Source organism: Scylla paramamosain, chromosome 2 (assembly GCF_035594125.1).
Source record: "Scylla paramamosain isolate STU-SP2022 chromosome 2, ASM3559412v1, whole genome shotgun sequence".
NCBI classification, from domain to species: domain Eukaryota; kingdom Metazoa; phylum Arthropoda; class Malacostraca; order Decapoda; family Portunidae; genus Scylla; species Scylla paramamosain.
Window position 1 is genome coordinate 14,485,001 of NC_087152.1, and position 12,500 is coordinate 14,497,500.

Here is a 12,500-nt window from a genome sequence, read left to right on the forward strand (position 1 = left end):
AATTCAGTAAGATTTCATGAATACGGGGGGGGGGGAAGGGGAAGTACAAGTATTTCCTTTTCCTTTTAGAAAACTTATTAACATAATGTTATGTATTTATTTCACTGATTAATCTTTAACTAGTAATTGACTAGTGTGTGTGTGTGTGTGTGTGTTTCACTGATTAATCTTTAACTAGTAATTGACTAGTGTGAGAGAGAGAGAGAGAGAGAGAGAGAGAGAGAGAGAGAGAGAGAGAGAGAGAGAGAGAGAGAGAGAGAGAGAGAGGCATTATGTGTGGAGTTGAATATATTTGGAAGCAGATTTATGCATTTTTGTAGCTCAATTCTGTCTTTACTTCATTGAGTTTTACAAGTAGAGATCTTGTTTTTGAAGTGTTACCTTTGTCATACTTGATACCTAAGAGATGGGATGTTGTGAAATGGAGGAAATGTTCACAATTTTTTGGATGTTCAATATTAAACACATAAAGCCCTGCTACCAATGAGACTACAGCCATAGAAATACATGTTGGTTCAGCTATAGGTGCAACATCAAATACACACTAGACTGCCCTGTTCTTAGTTCTTCTTCTGGTACCTTAAGGAAGAAATAATAGTGTAAACATTAATAACATTTTGACATTAAAATAAAATTTACATGTAGATGTATATCTTAAGGTGATAATATATTCAGAAATTTCAATATATACACACCACTCTAAAATCAAAGGTACTGAAATTTAACCTTAGTAAAAATGGAGTCTTTCCTTTCTCCAAGCAGGTGAAGTAACCCCAATATAACTAAGCAAGCATCTGGTGCAAATAAATAAATATATAAATAAATATGATAATAAGTAAATCAAATAAACAAAAGAAAATTAACTGTGTAAGGAAAAAGTGAAGATATGGTCACATCCAATAGGACAGTCCACTAATTTGAGTACCAGTCTTTTAAAAGTCTCCTGTAATTATTGCTTTATCATATAAGAATTAACAAAAATAAAGCTCCTCGATGGTTCTACTAATTATATGAATGACAAGCATTTTGATTGAATGCTCAGAACGACCAGTATACTAATGATTTTTGTCCTTTGTGTCACAGCAGCAAATCTTTTGTACAAGTATGCAGTTATGTTTTTTACTTGAGACACTATTTGGGTAATATCATAATGCAGTAATGCTTCGTCTAGCAAGTCCTCGTAAGAATATGATGAGTACTGATCGAAAAAAAAAAAAAAAAAAGAAAGAAAGAAAACCCCAGCCGAACCTACATGCCCTGACATAACGCACTGATGTTCCGAACCCCCGATTCTTCTCATCATATCCACTAAAACAGTGTGAGAAGTCCTGAACTTCACCACAACCATGGAACAAACCTTTATCAGACTGTTTGCACTTGCATTAGCGCCAGCAAAGGTGACTCCAAGAATTCTATCTCCACGCGAATTAGTGACCTGTCTTATTGGACTGCAAGGGAAGAGGATGCAGCTAACAATTCTAAAAAGATTGATAATATTTACATTTTAAATTTCAAATTGGACAGCCTATTGGGTTTATTTACACTAGAAATAATGTCTTTCCTTACGAGAGAGAGAGAGAGAGAGAGATGCTTTACACCTATTAAAATCTTTAACATCACTTATGCTGCAAACAATTATTTAGCCATAGCACTCAGCCAAAAATTTGATAGAAGAGCAGGAATTTAACAATTAAATGAGTACCTTTATAGAAATTGGTGCAAGCATTACAGTTAGATAGGTCATGCTTAATACAATGTTTGTTTTTTGCATGCAGCATAGCTTCATGAATACTAGGCTTATAAAAGTGAAAGATGCATTGCTAATGATGAAAAGATACATATATTAAATTGCTACCAGCTACTGAAATGAACAAGTTGAACTAGACATTACTCACATTGACTTTCATCGTGGTCATAGAGTTCAAGTAAGGTTTCCATATACAGAGGAACTGCTTTTCTTTTTTTGAGAATGGCAATTATTGGGAGCCTATATTTCTCAAGCCCTTTCAAAACTGCTACTCTTGGGTCTGGTTCATCCGCTTGTGGTTCTAATCTCAGGAACTCCTTGATTATCTGTAAAGATATAAGCATCAAATAATTATAAGTGAAGGTTACAGAGATGAGCATCTGCAATAACTGTACTTAGTTATGAGTGCTTATCTCCCGTCACTGAGGCCTTTGAGCCTGAGAGGGAGAATGGAAGTACCGGTCGTTAAATATCAATTACCTACTATAAAATATAAATAGCTATATACATTATAGCCCTACAAATAAAGTTGACAATTAGTAACAATATGTAGCAAAATCCATAAAGTGTACATATATACACACTTACACCATCAAAAGTCTGAATCCACGGGTACAAGTTCAGGATTTCTGCTACAAGAATGTTCCCATTGATTATTTTTTTTTGCGTCTCTCAGAGAGTGTCAACTGCATGAGGTGTTCAGCCTGAGGAAAATCATTAAAGTAAAATTAGTTTTCATAAGTTGACTGTCCTGCCAGCCTCCCTCTCTCCCTCATATATATATATATATATATATATATATATATATATATATATATATATATATATATATATATATATATATATATATATATATACAAGCATCATTTTTCAGTGGCTATCCACCAGTACCATTGAAATTGCTTACATAAGAGCAGGTATTTTTAAACAACACCAGTAAAGAAGTCTCTGAAATATAAAAAAGATAAATCAGGTGTACAAATATCACATACCTTATCTAACTCGGGATCTTTCTTCATCCAATGTAGAGCAAGCCACTGTCTATGTCTCTCTAATGACTCATCATCTTCTGAATGGGGCCTTGGTGGAAGGTAAGCCTTTACTCCATACATCAGTGGACACGTAGTCTCTTTTGGCGCTATGCAAGGGATCTTCTTTTTCCTTGACGTCACCTCAGTCACTGAGGAATCCTGCCTCTTTCTTGAATTCTGAAACTTGCGCTGGATGCGCAATTTCCATTGCAGCTGCAATTCATGCTCCTCGAGATCACTGTTTCTCAGGATGGCAGGAAATGATGTCAAAACAGCATTTGCCATATTCATATACTGTTCTGATGTTGGATGGCTGAAATATGATAATGATAATAATAATAACAATAATAATAATAATAATAATAATAATAATAATAATAATAATAATAATAACATATTATTAATAATAATGTCACAATACCTTGATATGTAATAATGATGATAACAATAATAATGATAATATCAATCTAGCTAACTATATAGATGGCTTAACTCCTTTTCTTATATTATTATTATTATTATTATTATTATTATTATTATTATTATTATTATCATTATTATTATTATTATTATTGTTGTTCTTCTTCTTAACAATCACCTAATTGTGCTTTTGTCCCAGTGAAATTGGCAGATAGTGGGTACACTATCTGAATAGTACACTCAAAGGTGGTTTCACACCTATCAGTGCCGTATTAGTATCGTAAGAGGTTTAGTGTCAGTGATATCCATGTCGCTTTCGTGACGTCTATGCACACATATCCTTTCAGATGTGGAGTTGGCTATGATTCTTGATGAAGAGCAAGATGCTTGCTTAACAAAAAATAAAGAAAAGAAAAGTGGGTACATGAAACGTGGAAGAAAAAGAGAAACTGAAGATTTTGCTACTCTGTAGGAGGAATTAATTAATGATGAAACAAAAATTTTCCAGTACTTAAGAATTTCCAAAAACTGTTTGATGACATTGCTCAGTGATGTGTGGTGTGGTGTGGTATGGTGTGGTGTGTTATGATGTGGTGTGTTGTGGTAAGTATAATGTACAATGTGATTAATTACATCAATTAAAAAGAGTATTTATCACCATTTCAATTTCTCCTATTTTATTTCAAACACTTGTCCGACATCCGTGAAAAATTTTTAAAATACCAGTGACGACGATATTCCATTTCACGGAACGGAGACGTAACAATCACTTCAGTCAAAACACGGTACTTCGCCGGACGTGTGTAAATGCTTCCGCCGAATTCCAAAATGATGAATTTTTTTTTACTGACACTGAAGCACTGAACAGCACGGAACGAATACGGCACTGATGTGTGTGAAGCGACCTTAACCCGTATCCCTTTGGAGGCATATTCCCGAAGTCTGGTAATGTTTCGGCCCATTTACTCTTGTAGTGGTTAGGTTAGGTTAGATTAAGTTACGTATAGGTAATTTTGTGCGAGAATCTCAATGAGACTATTTTAAAGAGAATCCTACAGTTAGTTTTGAAGCTACAGCCTAGTGTCCATACAGGCTGGCGGACGACTCCTTCCAGACTTCAGGAATATGCATTCTGGCCCTTCACAAGAACTGACATCAGATCCCAGTATGAACACAGGCGGTGCATCCCATGTTCTTTTGTCCCTCTTCTCATTGCCTTCCCATTATATATATATATATATATATATATATATATATATATATATATATATATATATATATATATATATATATATATATATATATATATATATATATATGTATACACAACACTCAACATCCCTACATGCAACAAAACTTACCAAAACACACTCAAAATACACTCAAAACATCCAAAACACAACCAAAACACATCACAACACCCCAAAATACTCACTACACTCACCTAAACACAACCAAATATTGAATATTCACTCAAAACATCTAAAAACATCCAAATAACCCACCCCAACCACGCTAAATTTATCCAAAACACACTCAAAGCACCCCAATATACCTAAAACTCATCCAAACACTCTCAAAAGATTTAAAACACCCAAAATACACTACAACACCCCAAAACTCATCAAACACACCCAAAACACATCAAAACATCCAAAACACACTTAAAGCACCACTCAACACCACAAACACACCCTTAAAGACCCAAAACTACTTGCACACAATCAAATACACTTCAAAAGACCCGACACACACACAAACTCACCGAAACACTTAAAACAGAAAATAAACCCAAAACAAACTCACTACACCTCCATATACCCCCAAACACACCCATAATACACAAAAACATCCCATAATATACTCAAAACACCCCACACGACTCAAACCACTTACAATATAACTAAAAACATCCTAAACCACATTTAAAACACCCAAAATTCACCCAAAACACAATGATAACAGCAAATATACACCCAAAACACACCTAAACATCACCAAAACACACTCTAAACACCCCACAACATTCCTACATACATCCTAAACACGTAAAACACCCAAAACACACCAAATATTACAGAGAACTGCAGCGCAGCAAGGGATACTAAGCTAAATATTGTTTACCTGTTTTGCCTCCTCCTCCATTTCTTTTTATTTCTTCCTTCTCTTCTTTCATTTCTCTTATTTTCTTCCTTCTACTACAACTATCTACACGCCTGACTTTAGAAACAGCTGGAAACACTTGGAAAACACTGGAAATTACGGTAAATATTGAGGAGACACTGGAGCAGACCGAGTCCCGAATCCTTGATGACGTCACAGGCGAGGTGCCGGCGCCCCGCTGCCATACGTACGTAACGTATTTCATTTTAAAATTGACCCATAGAAAAAATGAAGCTAGGCTCGAATGCATTATATATTCTGACTTGACAATTACTTTAATTAATATTCACAATATCAAAACACCTCCAGTCTCAGTAGTTATAAAGAAATATTATGTGAAATATGGAAAAAGTGTTGGAAATTTTGACACCATTAAAAACACTGAAAAGTCCACCTATTCCACTTTACACTGGTAAAAAAACATTTAAAAAAATCTGAACTATTTTTTAAAATAATGCACACTTAGTTACAAGCTATAATATAAAAATAAAGAAGCTAAAAAATGACAAAATCACCACTTTCAACAGGACAATAAGCCTATTCAAATTCCACATACTTAACTCAACAGGAACGCAACATAGTTTAAAAATCATAAACGATTTTTTGAAGCAATAAAATCTTCATTAAAGCCTCAAATAAAAAAGCCAAAAACCAGTCTGGGTAAATTTCACCGTACAAACTGCCCCTTATTTACATAAAAAAACAACACCAAATTCAGCACATTTACTTAACTGAAGCAAGAAAAACACTTCAAAAGCAACGAAATATTTTTAGAAACCATAAAATCTTACTATACAAGCCAAATAAATTAATTCAGAAAAATTTAAAAAAATATTGGAACCAACAAGCCGGAACAGGTGCCAGTCCATCATGGCGGCCCTCGGCGGCGACCTCAGTGGGGGAGCCGGCGGCCATGTTGCCTTATTTATTCTTATATAACACCAAAACCAGGCAATGACGGATATATCTGACCAGCGGATATGAAGGCTAGATATGTGGATCCATCTTGTGATATGTTAGGCTTACAATAAGTGAGAGACAAGGCAAATAATGGCTAATAACACAGCTGACAGCTTGTTTACATATTGACGAACATTAAATATTTGAATAAATTTACAACTCTTTCCAGACTCAGACGTAAACAAAACCTAAATATAAATAATTAACCCCTAAAAAAACTAAATAACGAATAATGAATCCTAAATAAACGAATACAAGACACTACAGGGAGGATTAGGGTGTTGTGAAGGCAGTAAGGCTGACTGAGGAGAGACTGGCCCCGCTGGACTCACCTTACGTACTCGTGCCTCTCTGGTGATGCTTGACGGTGCTTGGTGCAGGAAGAAGGTGTCGGGAAGACGGAAACACTGGTTAATAGAGCGTGTAGGGCAAGATTGACCAGTGCTGACCAAAACACTGCAGCCAGCCAGCCGCTCGCCCTGGTAACTCCCCAGCGCCACCTGTCACTGATCCAACACTCACCCACACACACACACACACACACACAAAAGTTGACATGCTATCAAATAATATGTCAAATAATATAAATATCCTCACTTCCTGACTCTCCTTTCCCCACTCCACCTCCGAATAAGTGATTATGAACGCAATCTTCACTCAGTGCGGCACCGTGTCACCGCAGCAAACACGAACCAGGGCAGAATAGGCTCAACTGAAATGCTCCTACTCTCTCTCTCTCTCTCTCTCTCTCTCTCTCTCTCTCTCTCCTCACGACTGTTTTTCAAAGCTATAAAGATGATTATCAGGGTTTTCAATGGTGTTTCTCCTGTTATTAATGTAGAAATGCTGTTAATCTGTCACTAAAACCGTAAAAATACCCTTGAAGACCTGTGCAACTACTGACAGAGAGAGAGAGAGAGAGAGAGAGAGAGAGAGAGAGAGAGAGAGAGAAACTAGCAATAACACTCACGCACACATACACACACCAGTGCATTTATAAACCTTCAAATTTCCCGCACTTTTTCAATGCCTAGGAAGGAGGGAGCGCGAGAGGTAAGACGAGATATCCTACAAAGCCTAACATTTTCCCAAATATTACAGGACGGAGGGCAGATTTTCCTTTATGTTTTACTGACGTTCTACAAAAAAAATAAATAACTAAATTACCATCAAACAAAGAAACAAGGGACAAAACATAAATAAACAATAGAAAAAATATTAAAACAGAAGAAAAAACAACCACCAAAGAAATAAACTAACAGGAATGTCACGTACAGATGTGTGTGTGTGTGTGTGTGTGTGTGTAGCAATGTTTGGAGACGTTGGTCGCCGGCTATTTATGTTTCTTTGCATATATAAGCTTCACATTTCCTACAATGATACAAATGACATCACTCCTTATTTTTCTCAAGTACTAAGTCTCTCTTCATACCTAAATCTGGCTGCTTCTCTAATCTTAATAGCAACACCAGCTCCTTGCTAAGATCGTTTACCCCACCTCATTGAGGCTTCCGAATTTATCGCAAAGATTTAAACACTTTAAACACTTTATTATGTTTGTCTGTAGTACATATATAAGCTTAAGGTACAATTAATTGAAAGACTTAATATCTACTTAATACTGAAATGTAAAACAACACTAAACTAAAAATCTAATTGAAGAAAATGTAAAAAAAAAATAAATAGCAATAACAAAAGATTTAGGGATAAATGGCTTTGCAAGAACAGGAAGGAAAGGAGAAAAATCATAATTATACATGAGAAATAGAGAAAATTGAAGTGGAATCTGATTATAAACAAGCAAATATTTGTTTTGAGAATAATTAAACAAACAGAAATAAATATGTATATATACTAGAGGATATAAACTATTTTAGTTACAGAGGATATGAACTATTTGGTTACAATACCAAGAAACAAAATAATTGATATTGATAAAAATTGATTGAAGTACAAGATGTGTCAGTATTGAGACAATAAATATTCTTTTAGTTTTCTCTTAAAGATATTTACGCTTAATGAATTTTTTATATGTGACAGGGTGCTATTCCATATTTTGGGACCTTTATACATTAGAGAGTGTTGGTAGAGAGTTAAGGTATGATGGGGAATCTGTAGAGAATGCCTGTAGCGTGTGGAGTGGTTATGAGTTAGGGTCAGGGTATTGTTGTTGTTGGAATTTATCAATTTGAACATGTATGATGCAATAGAGAAGTTTGATAAGTCAGAGAGTTGAAGGATTTTCATAGATTTAAAGAGTGGAGGTGTGTGTTGGAGGAAGTCACTATTTGTCATGATTCTAATAATTTTCTTGTGGAGGATGTTTAGATTTTGTAGATGACATGGGTAGGTAGTGGACCAAATTGGATTACAGTAGGTTAAGTGTGGGTATATATGGGCATAATACATGATTTTCATAATTTCCACTGGAACAAAGTTTTTTATTTTCAGCAATAGAGCTATTGATCTAGATAATTTTAGGCAAAGGTTTGATATGTGATATTTAAAGGTAAGATTATTGTCAAATGTGACTCCAAGAAATTTTGTCTTAGAAACTTGCGTGATATCCTTATCTAATATGGTAAGTCTAGGTAAGGGTTGGTATTTGGTGGTGGTATTTGTAAATAACATGTAGAAAGTTTTAGCTGTGTTAATTGTTAGGCGATTTGCAAGACACCATTCAGAAAAGGCAGATAATTCTAGGTTGGCTCTGTAGATTAGGTCAGTGGGATTATCACCAATCATGTACAAGGTGGAGTCATCAGCAAACTGTATAGTGTTGAAAGCAGTAGAGGCATTGCTGATATCGTTGATATATATCAGGAAAAGAATAGGGCCTAAGATGCTACCTTGTGGCACGCCAAGATGTATAGGTTTGATGGTTGATTTAGAGTTACTGTAAGATGTAAAATGAGATCGGCCAGTTAAATATGATTTGAACCAATTTTCCACACAACCGCGAATACCATAGTGACGTAATTTGTCTATTAGAATGTTTGGGTCAACTGTGTCAAAAGCTTTGCTGAAATCAATGAAAATGGATATTATAGACTTATGTTTATTCAAGGCATCGTGTAGGTCAGAGGTAAACACATTTATAGCGTCAAAAGTATTTAGTCCGGGGCGGAAACCAAATTGCCTATTATTTAAGAGTTTTTGTGAATTGAGGTAGTTCATGAGGAAGTTCTTCATAATGATTTCAAATATTTTAGAGAACACTGGTAAAATAGAGATTGGTCGGTAGTTTGAGATATTAGTTTTATTTCCCGATTTATGGATAGGGATAATTTTTGCCAGCTTGAATCTATTAGGGAAAACTCCATCTTTTATTGAATCATTGAATAATTTTGAGAGTGGCTCTGCTAGAAGATTTTTGTTCTCTTTGATTATTTTCACAGGTATTTCATCCGTAGGGCATTTTTTATTTTTTAAGGCAGAAATAGCTTTTACTATGTCATTTCCTGTCACTATGGGAATATTCATGGAATTTAGGAAATTACCTCTGAGATAAGAAATGTGTGAGTTTTGAGCTCTAGGAAGCTGGGAGCTAAGTTGAGGTGCAATTTGTGAAAAATAGGTGTTGAATGCATTTGAAATTTCATGTGGAGTGTGTAGGACTGTGTCATTATAGTGTAGTGTGTGGGAGACCGTCTTGTTATTATTATTAATGTTTTCTATTTCGGTAATTAGTTCCCAAACTTTTTTTGTGTTAAGTCTAAAATTTTCAAACCTTTGTAGGTAATATTCAGATTTTTTGCGTTTTATTAAGTTATTTAGATAATTTCTGTAATGTTTGTAGTGGTCCATTGTAATTGACCCTAGTTTGTATAGTTTGTACAGCTGATATTTATGTTTTGTTGAATTTATTAACCCCTGTGTTAACCAAGGCTTACTCAGTCTTTTGGATGTGATAGTTTTGGTTATTTTGGGGAAGCAGGAATAGTATATTATATATAATTTATCCAGGAATATGTCGCAGTTTGTGTTTGTGTCACTGCTAGTGAGGTAGAGATTCCAGTCTGTATTTGATAGGGTCTGTGTGAATTTCAACCGATTTACTCTATTTTGTAGCCTAAAATCAACTTTGTGGTGAATATTGCACACTTTATCAGAGACTGGAATATTGATAAACACTGGAAGGTGGTCACTGATAGGAAAGTGGAAAATTCCAGAAGAGACTGGTTCATTGAAGTTTGTCCAGACGTGATCCAATAAAGATGGGGCTGCAGTTGTATTTATGTCTGAAAATCTTGTTGGTCGAGATATATGTGGGAAGTAATTGTTTGATTGCATAGTTGTAATGAAAGAGTTAGTAGGAGGGTGTGACACATGTTCAAGAAGGTTTATATTGAAGTCACCTATGAGTATATTCCTGTTGTTTGTGAAAAAGTTATTTGAAAGAAGATTATCAATATATGCATTAAATTCATTTACTTTAGCATGTTTACTATTTGTTCTGTAAATACAAGAAACAGAGTAGGAGGTAGTAGGTAGAATAATTTTCACACTACATAGTTCAGCATTTTCATCACACATGCAAAAATCCTTAATAATTTCACTTTGTAGGTCAATATTTACATAAATTGCAACACCCCCACCTGGAGAGTATAAAGGCCTGTGAACATGATATGACTTATAGCCATCAATTTCGTGAAGGTGAACATTATTTGCATTGAGCCAGGTTTCACTTATACATAAGATATCAGGGAGTTTGGGAAGAGATTTGATAAAAGAGATTACTTGGTCATAATTTTTGTTTAGTGAGCGGGCATTTATATGGAGAATATTGATATAGTCAGCGCTACTTCTTGGTATAACATTCATGTATGAGGTAAGGTCATGATAATTACAGATATCATCTAACTCAAGAGATAAGTACATGGAATTTATTATTTCTATGCCGATGCTATCAGATTCATTGTTGTCTTCTAAGTCGTTGAAAAGTGTATTGAGGAGATTCTCACTAGTAAAGTTCATGATATAGAAAGGGGAATTTAAGAAAGGCTAGTAGAAAAGGGGGCAAGTATGGGTAGCAGAGAGGGAGGAGGGAGTGGAAGGGATTTGGAAAAGTTTAAGGGAGAGGAAAGGAAGGATATGATAAGTAGAGATAGAGAAGAATAATCAAAGAATAAGGAAATACTTAATAAAAAATAAAAATGAAAATAAAATAAAAAGAAATTGGAAGGCTTACCAGGTATGTCATAAGAAGGGTGGAAGGTAGATTGCAAAATGTTTGCAGAATTTGGTGATCAAAAGGATTAAGTTGATAAAACTATAAATGTTCAAGATATTGGCAAAGTAAAGATGATAGAATAAAGCTTCATACCCAAGATATTGGCAAAGTAATAGATAAATAGGCAAAGTAGTAGATGATAAAAGAAAGTTTCATATGATGAAATCTAGAAAAAATTAAGATGAATAATAATAAGTTGGAGACATGCATAGGATATGACATATAAAATATATACACAGGAAAGGATAATGAATACATTATATATATAAATTAAATAGACATAAAGATATCTAGAATGTTTGGTAGGAAATATTGCATCATGTTGAGTTGAGAGCACATTTAAGACTGGGTTGCATAGGGAAAACAAATACCACTAGATCTATTAGCCTTGAAGAAGTGTGTGTGATGGACCCTTGATTATAATTAAACTACGGATATGTCAGAGTGAAAATTATAAAATAAAATAAGACTCCACCCCATCCACCTCTCCCCCTAGCAACGTATAGTCAGGAAATAGTTTGAAGAGAACACTACGTAAGTTATAGAAAACGAGGACATGGAAATTTTACAGGAGAGAATAAAAATAGAGGTGGATACTAAACTACACTTACTGTCACGCTTAACGGAGGCCGAGTGCTTTGTGGAGGGATGTGGTGACTCGTTGCCCTGCCTCTCGTCGCTGGCTAGTTGCCTGCAGTTACTTGGGACAGTATTCTCAAGCGTTTTGGCTTCTTATTTAGATTACTTTTAAGAAACTGAAGTACTGCAGATTTCAACGTTGTTTTTCATAATGTCCATTTTTGTCCGCGGTGTGGAGAAGTTTCTCATTTACTCGTAAGTGTTCTAAAGTACAGAATTTTGAATCACGAATTGTAGAAGTAAAATATGTATCTAGAAAGTTTATATTAATCAATAAAATGTGCTTTTTTATTATTCTAGTAGTATT

General features: G+C 34.8%; 1 protein-coding gene and 1 long non-coding RNA gene across 2 annotated transcripts in view; one reads left to right on the plus strand and one right to left on the minus strand.

The window, feature by feature from the left end:
• The window catches only part of LOC135110895 (putative neural-cadherin 2), a 165,265-nt gene that overhangs the window by 140,011 nt on the left and 12,754 nt on the right, over positions 1 to 12,500 (plus strand). The gene's annotated exons all lie outside the window — the stretch shown is intronic.
• Positions 40 to 7,611, minus strand: LOC135110902 (uncharacterized). The gene is made up of 6 exons (XR_010273487.1): positions 6,654 to 7,611; positions 2,740 to 3,091; positions 2,336 to 2,451; positions 1,896 to 2,073; positions 727 to 794; positions 40 to 579 (listed from the first exon to the last, which is right to left on the minus strand). It is a non-coding gene; the product is annotated as an uncharacterized LOC135110902 (long non-coding RNA).